This window comes from Triturus cristatus, chromosome 5_2, assembly GCF_964204655.1.
Source record: "Triturus cristatus chromosome 5_2, aTriCri1.1, whole genome shotgun sequence".
NCBI classification, from domain to species: Eukaryota; Metazoa; Chordata; class Amphibia; order Caudata; family Salamandridae; genus Triturus; species Triturus cristatus.
This window is the reverse complement of record NC_140588.1, coordinates 205,374,078-205,386,401: the sequence shown is the minus strand read 5'-3', so window position 1 is coordinate 205,386,401 and position 12,324 is coordinate 205,374,078.

Sequence of the window (12,324 nt, the reverse complement as noted above, 5' to 3'; positions counted from 1 at the left end):
GACTGTGGCTCCTTCTTTGATAATTGCAGTCTGTACCACATTAAGTGACCTTTATAAATATGACATATGTAATAATTAGGGTTTGTCCTTTATTGTATACAAAATGTGTATATTCTGAAATACTGATTGACTAGGCACTACTCTAACCCCCAAATTGAGTGTGTTATCTTGTGTTTGCAAATGTGCCATGGTAATCATGGCTCTCTGTACCTCTCTGGGTATTTGTGTATGTTCCTGCTGCCATTTTATTCTGGAAAATGTAGGTGTAATTAGCTGATATTGGATTTTCACACTCTCAGCATAATGAGACAAATATGATCGCCAAAAACTTGGGAAACCACTAATGCTTGTAATACCCCGAGGTTATTGGAGGGGGGGCTCAAGTGTCTCACATTTCTCCAAGAACTAAGGTTTGAGTCTTATTCCTTCATGGACAATTCATATCCTAGAAATATTACCTGTTAAAAAAGCATACTTTGGATTTGAATGTATAGCCTACCTTAGCTAGCATGGTAACTATGGGCCTGATTACGATGGCAGCCTACCGGTGGCGGGTTTACCGCCATTGTGAGGCCAATTACCGCCCGCTAGATCAGGATGGTGGGTGTGTTGCTTGTGGACAGGAAGTCTGATTGCCTGTCAGACCTACCCTGCATCCACAAAATGGTGGCAGTGCCTAGCAGGCACCGTCCGCCAGATTAGGACGCTGCATCCCCACCAGCCTGTGTTTAGGGGTTCAACCGCCATTCACAGGCTTGTGGGAAGGTACTTTGGAGGCCCGTAGTGGGCCCCCCTTCATCAGGAGCACTCAAGTATTTTACTTGGGGACACCTATGGTGCCCCCCAACATTTCCCTGCACCATGTGGCAGGTACCTGTGGTTCCTGCCACATAGTGCAGGGTAATGCAAAACATGCATTTTTACCATTGTAGCGGGTGCCGCATCCAGCAGCAACCGCCGCAATCGTAAAAATGCACAATGCGACTGCCACAGTGGCGGTCGCATTGTGATTGGACTTGGGGGACCGCCGCCATATTAGTGGCTGGTCCCAATCCCCGTGGCGATGTCCATCCTCCATCGTAATCAGGTCCTATGTCATATGCGTGTTGCAAATGTTCTTCCAAATCATCTGTATATATCATTGACACAGGAAACTACACTTAGATCACATTGTAATATTTCAATTACTCTTGGGGAGACATCTTGAAGGCAAAGCTGAATTGAAGGGTAAAGGTGTTTTATTAATATGATTCTGGTGCTAAACGTTTTGTGAAAAATCTGATTGCTCTGTCTAGAATGGCTTTAGATTTTTCGCATATTAGCTGCATTATTAACCCTATGCTATGAACATTTTATTTTGCATATGTTTTGCTATGTGAATTTAAATTCTAATAATCTTAAATAAAATCTCCAAGACATTTCTGGCATCAAAATCAGGTAAACAAGAGAGTTATTTTTTAATGGGCATGGGACTACTATTCCTTGATACTGCATTTTATCTGTGATTCATTTGCAATCATTTTGGACTTTTATTAAATATTGATTTAAAAACTGTGGTTCATCTCTCATAGGAATTTTGAGAGGCATTGCACCTTTAATCCAAACTGATTGAGTTATGTATAGCGCAAGATTCCATTGTAATGCTCATTTTGTGGTATACCTGTATTGAGTGACTGGGGTACGAGCAAGGAAAATGGTCCCATTAAAACTTTCTCCCCTAATGGCGCCTCAGTTAAAACTTGAAAGGGCCAATCTTCCTCCACTATTAGTATTATGTCATAGGACTCAATTAAGTGAGTTCAGAAAATCACTGCAATTGCTCATTCAATGTCGCCTTTATTTTCTATTCAAAGTTTGTGGATTACATCTGATTCATGTAGATGCCAGACAGGTGTTTCTATGTATACATAATTACAAGTCTCCTACATAATTATGTGGAGTTTGAGTTTCTGACAGGCTAAAGTTAGTTCTGCTGCTCTAATTTTGCCACTGCCTATGTCCCATTCGCCAGTATAACTTTCTTTCTGTGTGAAATCTTGTTTCCTTGCTGCAGCTACCCTATTCTTCTGCAAAGGTGATTTTAAAGGTACTGGACCTCGACAGTCTCCTTTTCCCTGCTTCTAAGTTAATCACTTATTAGGTCCTGGGGAAGAGTGGATGCCTTTATTAGACTCTGCCTTTTTATCTCCATGATCGTATGACCAATAGTACTCATCATAGGATTGATAGCCTCCTGGATCCCTTACTTCTCTTATATCTCTCAGAGTATTCCCTCCCTTTTCTTCATCTTTGCAATAACATGTTGGTTTCTTTTTAGATCCACCCCAGAGTTTCATACTCTCCCCTCGGAATGGTTGTGCCTCTGGCTTTCTTTGCTTTGGAAGATTTGTATTCACTGCCCTACTTTGCAGGTGCTTTTAATTTGTTTTTTTGTAGTCTCTTGCATAAGGTAGCACTAAAGTGGAGACATAGACTAGTGATATTATTTTTGGAAACTTCACCTGATATTGTGGAGTTGCAGCATATCTTTGGCGAATGTCGAATAGTTTTGTATCACTTTTAATATTACTGAAATCAATCTCAGGCACTGTCTGTATGTTACCTATGAGCTTTATTCTTAAATATATTGCAGATGAAGCTCTGTCCTCTTTCTATACTTGTTTCAATACTTCTGGCAATACCACAATCAAAGACATGCCATGTGTAGTCATATATTTGGTAGCAAACACATTTCCCAATGGCTGACAATACTGTATATTTGGTACCATACCTATTGATAGTAAACACGTTCAGTATTTGTTGCTTACATTGCGGAGTAGAATGAGGATACTCTGCTTCTAACTTGTAGGTTGTTTAATACTAACCAAAACTGCATTTTGTTCTGTTTGGTCAGGCAATACCCCATTATAGTATTTATTATCTATAGAATATTATCCATAGCCTGTGTTTGTGTAGATGTTTGCACAGACCATTGCATCTCAGTACCATAATGTTGTGATACATACTATCTAAATTGTTGGTATACATTTAAAATCTCCATAAGCATCCCTCTAGTGTCTGCTATAGATAGAGGGTCTTGTTCTGGGTGCGGTGCATATGTAGCTAACACAGGCCAAGTTTGTCCTGGCATTCTAAGTAGCTGCAAGCTTAACCTTGGCACTATATGTGGGAGTTTTGCATGAAACAACATTACTGTTCAAAGTGTGTTGAAAGTACTTCAATATACACAATAAATCACATTGGGATGCAGAGTCAGTCTTGACATAGCTTGTGAATAGCCCTGTGTGTCTGCAGCTTCTGCTTCATTCTAGGTGTAAAATACCACTGTAGGTATACTGGGTAAGCTCCAACCACCAGTAGTAGTTCACACCTAGTTGAGGTGAATCCTCAAGCTGTCAAATTGGCAGTAAGAGCAGGGCATTTTCTCTGGAGTTTCTACAGCGACTACCTTAGCCTCCTATGCCTTTCCAGTCATTGCTCACAAAGATTCAAGCACAGTACTCATGATAAGGACTGATCATTTGCATATGTAAAACACTTAGAAAATCTAATTGGGGATTGAGAACACTGCTCAAATCGCTGAGGTGGATCATAAATCACCTCCGGATGCCTCCGGCTAAATGCTGTGTGTGCCACATATTTCAGGTTCCCTAAAGTTCATGCTACGCAGAAGGGCACCATGTTGGGAACTCCCCAAACCAAAGGACCCACTGTAAAATGTTTCCTTAGCACCAAGGGTATCTCGTTTATTGCAGCCCCTTCAGAATAAAGGAAAACAGGCAGGTGTCTCTTACTCCTCTCTATGATGAGTCAGGCTAATCTAGATTCAGAGTGTTATTTGCTAAACAACCCTGCCAGAGAAACTCTTATCTGCACGGGCTATTTGTAGATTTGCTGACCCTCACCCTGACTCACAAAAGCAGTAGACACGTGCTGCTGTTGTTGTTTTATAATAATACAATATGTATTATATACAAGCAGGCCACAAACTAGTGTATCATTTTCTTCTGGCAATATTGTAGTAATCTCAGCTACCTTAATAAAAAACATAAGATAAATAAGATGAACATTTGTAAAATACATTGCTTTTTGTATTGCACATCCCTACTATCTATCATGTTCTAAATCTACCTACTTCACATATCTATATTATCATCAGCCTCATAGTTATTGTATCAGCTGAATGATTATTTTACCTTACTGCATTATGCAAAGCCATGTCTTTTCCCTGCATAACTCTTGAATGCCTCTAGGCCTACAGATAGATAGCGGATCTCCAGCATTTCCCCTAAAAAGCTTGTCTTCATGTGTGCTCCTCCCAAATTCTCTTTCTACTTTTCTTCCTTTCTTTTTAATAATTCTCTATGGAGAGGGAAAGGGGAGTTCCTGTGCAGTATCTTGTAGCTGTAACACTGAACGAACAGTGCGTCAATCAGAGGCGCATGCGAAAGGCAAGCAAATGTATAAAAATGCATTCTTCCACATATGATCTGTGCTGGGTGAGATTGCCATATAGGATGCACAATGCAGTTAGCTCTCCGGACAAAAGAATAGAAATTTTCCTCTGCACTGAATTTCTGTTATTTTTGCTAGCATCACTAATGCAGACCAGCTTCTCAAATAATATGGCGATTTCAGACACTCTGTTAGCTATTATCATTGTTCAAAGTATTCATTTTCTAGGTCCTAATCCTTGCTTTTGGCTTCTCCAATGACTTAGTGCATTTATGCTTGCCACACATTTACGATTCATATCTATGTAACATACATCTGTAGTCTGAAAAGTCCTCAAAAGTGTGTCAAGTCCAGTGCTTAATTTGTAAAACAAATACATGCCAGGGCCCTGGTCAGGAGGCCTATGTCTCGTGCATCATCCATTTATCCTGCCAGTGCCTCCAATGACCGTATCGGCACAACTACTAACTATAACACTGCCACAAGTGTGACATTTCAGACTGTTCCAGGTCCCCAAAGCTACAAGAATGGCTTGGGTGGTGGATGTTTGTTGTTTTTAATTACTCTGTGTACTTTACAACTGCTAGGCAGTGCTAAAGTGCTTTTGCTCTCTCCTCTAAACATAGAATATAGCTTACACCCAACTGGCACATTTAAGTTACTTGTATATTCCTAGGTAAGTGGTACTACATGTACCTAAACCCTGTAAATTAAATTATACTAGTGGGCCTGCAGCACTTATTGTGCCACCCACTTAAACGGACACGGAGTGTGCAGTTTAAACTGCTATTATACCCAGGCAAAGTAAACTTTTTTGTAACACAAAAAGATATTGGATGGAATGCAGAACAATGTCGAACACTCACCCCCAGTCACAGATCTGGGTTGAATCCATTATGTTTTGCTTAACATGGCACCCCAGTTTAGACCCAGCCATGTGCAAATCAGTCTTGACCCTCCTTCCCATGGAACAGTCCAGCCCAAACTTCCAGGCTAGGGCCTCCCTGTACCGGAAAACAAGCATCCTGGAACCAGTTTCAGGGTATGACCCCCCCCCCCCATTCATCCAGGCTAACTTGAATCCAGATGCATAGCGAGCACGGGACCCACGTCTGGGCAAACACTTCCCATTTATTGTGACTATAGCAACACAAAAAGATGATTGACAGATTGCTGAACATTGCCAAACATTCATCCCAGTCACAGATCTGGGTTAGATCTATAATTTTTATTTTTTTGTGCACCATTCCACCCCAGTTTGGACACAGCCATATGCAAATCAGTCTTGACCCTGCTCCCTCTGGGAATGGTCTAGCCCAAACTGCCTGACAAGGTCCATCCTGGACCGGAAACCAAGCATCCTGGGACCGGTTTCAGGGTTTCACCCCTCATTAGCCAGGCTACCTTGAATCCATTGCCATAGTGAGCATGGACTGTTCCCATGGAATGAGTCAAGACTGATTTGCATTTGGCTTGGTCCAAACTGGTCTGGCATGGTGAGCAAAACAAAGAATGGATTTAACTCATATCTGTGACTGGGAATGAATATTTGACAATGTTCAGCATTCCGTCCATCCTCTTTTTGTGTTGATACAATTGCCCTAGGTAGGAAGGGCATGCCCGGACGTAAGTCCTGTGCTCGCTATGACTCTGGATTCAAGCTAGCCTGGCTGATGAGAGGTGATATCCCAAATCGGTCCCAGGAAACATGTTTTCAGTTCCAGGGAGGACCTGGCCTTGCAGTTCAGGCTAGATTGTTCCCATGAGGAGCAGGGTCAAGACTGATTTGCATGTTGCTGGGTCCAAACTAGGGTGGTATGGTGAGCAAACAAATGATGGATTCAACCCACATCTGAAACTGGGGGTAAAGGTTTGACAATGTTCAGCAACCAGTCCATCATCTTGTTGTGTTGCTATAAAGGAAACTCTTTGCCAGGCCTAAACCTTCCTTTTTAATATATATATAAGTCACTCGTAGAGCAGGCCCCAAACAGCCCACAGGGCAGGGAGCATTTTATTTGAAAAGTTGGACATGTACTTTTAAGTGTACATGTCCTGGTAGTGAGAAACTCACAGATTCATTTTTCACAGATGTGAGGCCTGCCTCTCCCATAGGATAACTTTGGGTTCCCTTATTACACGTATTAAGTGGGAAACCTTGATTGGAAGCAGGTGGGAATGCCATGTTTGTTGTCTGAGGAATTGTACATTAAAACTCTCTTTAATGGTAAAGTTGGAGTTTAAGGTACTATTCTGAAAAAGTCACTTTTTGAAAGGTGCCATTTTCTTGTCCTTACCATTTGGTGCCTGTATCCTGGGTGACATGACACATGTAGTTGGCAGTTGGCCTTTGTGTATTCCTCCTAGACAGTATCTCAATTGAGGGTCTGGGTGTTTGGCAGTATGGGCTGTCACCTACCACACATGCACTTCAAGGGAACTGGGTTAGCTCACTCACAAAGGACTTCACACTTGCCGATTCTGCTCCCAGACAGGCTGGGACCCGGATAGGGAAGCAGGAAATTCAAAACACTTCTGTGATGGGAAAACTCCAGAAGCTTCTCCTACCTCAAAGGAGGCACCAGGTATAAAAAACGGATCCTCAGAGCCACCCTTCAGTACTCTCATGGACCTGCATGTACTATAAAAGAAGGATGCCATGCTGCCCTGCCGATCAAGGCCTGCCCTGCTTGCTCAGAAGACACACTGGGCCTGCTCTCTTCATGCCAGGCTGAAGTGATTCAAAGAGTCAACTGACTGATCTCTCGTTCTGGGCGACAGAGATATATTAAGCTCAAGAGGCCGCATTACAACTGCCTAGCTGACCTGCTGCACTGGACCTGCCCGGCCCTGCAACTTGACCTGTCTGAGCCCTGCTGGTCTAAGCTGAAATTAGTTCCTGATCTCCAAGAGAAGTCTCTACAGGTCTTGGGCCCTTGGCTGCCATGAGTTGAGCTTCTTTTGAAGTTGTGGGCTCTTCGCGGCCGTGAAGGACCCTTTTGCAACAAAATCTTATCTCCTGCATTGATTGCCCATGCCAAGCTTCCGGTAAGCTGATTCTACGGGCTACAGCGACGACTAGGTTCGCGAGATCTGCTCTTCATGCTACAGCATCTACAGCCAGCGGTGACCACCAACGAGAAACTCTTGTGACCACCTTCTGCAATCCATTAAAGAATCTTTGTGCTACATCAACAATCATTCACAGCACTCGATGTGCTCTTCATGTACAGTGATGACCAGCCGCAACACTCTCCCTGCTCCTTGTGGCCTTTTCCACCTCGAACTGGACTCTTTTACCGAACTTTGAGAAGGTAACTGTTTCAGTGGGACAAACCTGGTCTCTGTATCCAGCCCGTGCTCCATTGTGGTTGGCATGAACTTGTGACTTTCTTTCACTGTGTCTCGCACGACCAGATGACTGCGAATGGCGCTTTGTGCTTTTATGTACTACACTTAACTTAAGTCTTGAAAATTGCAGATCTCCAGTTCTACTGATTGATTTCTTGTCATTTTGATGTCAAAGAATTAATTACATTTTACTCAATTTTTCTAAATTGGAGCGCAATTTTTGTTGAGATGTGTTTTTACTTTATTACTGTCTGTGTGCTGCATAAATACTTTACACATTGCCCCTAAGTTAAGCGTGACTCCTTTTGTTCCATGGTACCAGACGGTTAATCACAAGTTAACTTAGTGACTGTTTGGCGTTCACATTGACAAGGATTGAATCTGTTGCTTGAGAAGGGATCACAACCCCCTCAACCAACAACTAATTTCTCACAGGATGTTAGTTTCACTATTAAGTTTGCAACTACTGCCAAATCTTTGGGATTTTGTCTTGGATGACAAATCTTTACCTCAAAAAGTACATTCAATCCTGTTTGTTAACCATACAAGTGACAATATAGTCCACAATAACAACCTCTCTATTGATATATGCTTGGACAAATCATCCACTAATATAGAGATAGTAACTGCTCTCCAAAATATTGCTGCTGATATTTCCAACAATTTGAAATACAGGAATCAGAAATACAAGGACCATCATCCTAGATGGTTCAACAAGCTGTGCTCCAAATTAAATAAAGATCTGAAGGAGACATTAAAAGTAAGACCTAGATACGTTGACAGCATTTGTATCCCCAGGAAACGTTACAAAGAAGCATTAAAATCAAGGAAACTAGAGATTCGGGAGGCTGCCTGGGATAGCTTGGTCCAAGCGGCAGAGACTAAGGACTCTGCCCTATTCTGGAAAACAATAGATCAACCACTATTTAAGGACACTACATCCACTAAGGTTGAAACGGTAGTGAGTCCAGAAGACTGGCTGTCCCATTTTGAGAACATTTTTAACCCCTCACATGAGAGCATCGAGATAGACAGTAACTGTAAAATCATATCCTTAAGTGTAAAAAAGATAGATCCCATCACCATTGAGGAGATCAAAACCGCCTTAAAGAATAGTGCTAGCGGCAAAGCCACAGGCCCTGATGGGGTTCCCATCGATATTTTTAAGCATACTGTTGATTTCAGGTCCCCGATTTTAGTTTATTATTTTAATGCTATTGTTAGTGGGTCACTGCTTATAACCTGGGCTGAAAGTACGATCGTCCCTATTTTTAAAAAAGGCGATAGAGGAAGCGCAAAATGCTACCGACCAAATCCCTTATTGATTCTACATCTAAACTATTGGGTAGAATTATGCTGAACAGACTGGAATGTTGGGTTGAGGAGAAAAATATTCTAGCAGCAGCCCAATTTGGTTTTAGAAGGGGTATTGGTACGGTTGAGCAATGCGTCAACCTTGAGATGCTAATAGGAAAATATACGATAGTTAAGGAAGGCCAGCTTCACTTATGTTTTGTTGACCTCACCAGCGCTTTTGATCTATTAAATCACGCAAAGCTTTAGCAAACACTGCATGGGATGGGCGCCCCCACACGATATAATAAGCCTCTTATCTCAGATATATGCCGACCTAACTTCAAGGATACGCTATGGCCCTACTGGGGAATGTACCTTACAATTTAAAGTTACCCGTGGAATTAGACAAGGCTGCGTCCTCGCGCCTCTTTTATTTTCTCTTTATATCAATGGTATCGACACTCTATTACAAAATTTAAGGGCAGGTGCCCCAGTCGTTGGCAAATGTATAATCCCTGTTTTACTATATGCAGACGATGCAGTCCTAATTTCGAGGACTGTAAATGGCCTACAAAGCCTGATAGATAATTTCTCAGATTATATGACTGCAAAATATCTAGAAATCAATTTGAGTAAAATACTAGTTATGTCTTGCGGGAAAAGTAAAACTACGATTAGGAAACATTACATCGATGGAGTACCCATTGAACGGACTACTACTTTTTCATATCTGGGGCTTGTTTTTAACAGTAATGGATCACGGAACGCACATATTAATCTATGTAAATTAAATTTATAAGATTGAGTGAGGCAATCTTTAGATTCTCTCAAAAAATAGGCAGTAAGCCAGTGCGCGAAATCCTTAAGCTATGCGGAAGTAAATGTATAACCGGGGCCATTTACGGTGGAGCATTATGGGGTAGTACATGTATTACTGCGCTACAAACCCTTGAAAATAGATTTTTAAGGAGGGTACTATCGGTACAAACTCAACGGCCACCTTCATTGCTCACAAGGAACTAAACGCACCTTATATTGGCGATTTGATCGGTATGGCTGCGCTTACATTGTAGTTCAGAATATGGTCCAAAGATGAGACGCATTTTACTAAATACATAATAAAGGACTACCTTACACTAGATCAATATAGGAAGATACCATGGTTAAAGTACATTTATAGCCTTTTATTGGAGTGCAATGTGATAGTTGATCCCCGCGACCCCAATACTATTCTGATTTATACCAAAGGGCAGCTAAAAATGAGATTATTGGAATCCAGAGAATCTGTAAGAGAGGTGGAAGCAAGGAAAAATCACTTGTTAGTTCTTATTGTGAAGGCCCGATTTTAGCAGGCATTCAGCTATATTTAACAGCAATAAGAAATCCACAACATAGATTTTTCCTAACTAGGCTAAGGCTGAGCACTCTGCACTTTCAGGTCGCTTTCCCCATGATTGGCAAGTGGAGTGCCAACCTTCTCAAATGCCCGTGTGACGATAAAACGCTCCAGTCCACCTTGCACTTTTTACTTTTTTGTAAATTTTACAGGGACATCAGAAATGCAATTTTACGGCCTCTATTTATGGTCAACAGATTGTTTACGTATAAATCTGCTTTTTATCATATATGCATTTTGGAAAAAATAACAACATGCAATACTGTTATTCTCTTTGTACAATTGGCCATAAAGCGAAGAAAGGCCCTTTCATATCTGGAATTGTTGAGTTATGAAAATGAATAGCTATCCATCCTGATGAAATTGTTTGCTTTCTTTGATTATTTTTACCTTTGGATAGTTCTGTGGTGCCAAGTAATATTAATTATCTTGTCTTGTCTTGTCTGAATTTATATCTAAATGTTTTGTGTATGGAACACTTTATTTTTATCTTCCACAGATGAAATGATTTTTATGAAATGTTTATTATGATGAATTGTTTTTATGTAGTATGTTTTTATGGATATATTGTGTATATTCCAAATAAAGCTGGTTTGATTTGATTTGGCTGTATATCATCCCAGCTCCAGGCAACCCTAAATAATTAACCTATTGATGATAGATTTATAACGGAAACAGACTGTCACACCTGTAAATCTTTATCTTTACACTCCTAGACACCTCACATAGAAATCATCCAGCTGAGGGGGCAGAGGAAGTTAAAAAATTGAGTTCCAAAAAGAAAGGTTTTACTGTACTCCATGTTTAAACAAATAAACCATGTTTCCCAGATTCCTCTCCAGCAATGCCCTCGAATTTGGAACTCTCTTCCAGTACATATTAGAAATACTCTTTTTTTCTGCTTTCACATACATTCTGTAAAAAATGCTTATGGAGACACAAGTTCAACTAGATGCAAACTGCCCTTTAATTTTCCCTTCTGTCCTTCTGTTATGACCTCTGCTAACCTTCCTTTCTATGTATGGTAAACCATTACTAATCGATCAAACACTGCATCATCAATATATTCTATTCTTCCACCCAAATTCTTATGTTTCTTTGTTTATTTATTGCTGCTGACTGCACAATTTTCCACTCCAACTCTCATCTCTTTGGACAGAATTCACACATATATCCTACCACTTCTGTCATACTTCTCCTTAATTTTGTGATATAGCATTCTTCATCATGATTTAAATATGTTGCTTTAAAAGTTGTAACCTAATCAAGTCCTTTATGTACTATATGATGCTCCCTCATAGGCTCTTGTTGATAACTTGGAGAGGCCTTGCAGGCTTATTGTTCTTCTCATTGTAATGAACCTGATTCCCCTGAGGCTCACCTTAGTTGCTCGAAGTCTGATTTACTGCTGATATCCTACTTCATATTTTATTCAGTACACAGTTGAGTTTCTCTAGCACCTGTATGCTGGCATGCCTTCAATAATATACAAGAAAGTACTCTCTTTTGTTCTTTATTTAATCGATTTATACACTTCACTTCATCCCTCAACCCTGGCATTCTTAAAAGTATCTGCACCTTGCTGTTAGACCTGGCACATTGGCGTGAGTCTCCCTTCCACTTTTTGTCGCTGTGCCTCACGTGTTTTGCTGGTGTTAGCTGCTCAGAGCACTGTTCCACTGCCAACCAGTGCCACAGTGCAAGTGCCCCCTATTTAAAATGTATATGTTGGTTGGATTCCATGATTGACTTATTTGGTTTACTGTCAGACCTCAGTAAAGTGCACCAGGAGTGCCCAGGGCTTGTAAATACAAATGCTGCTGGTG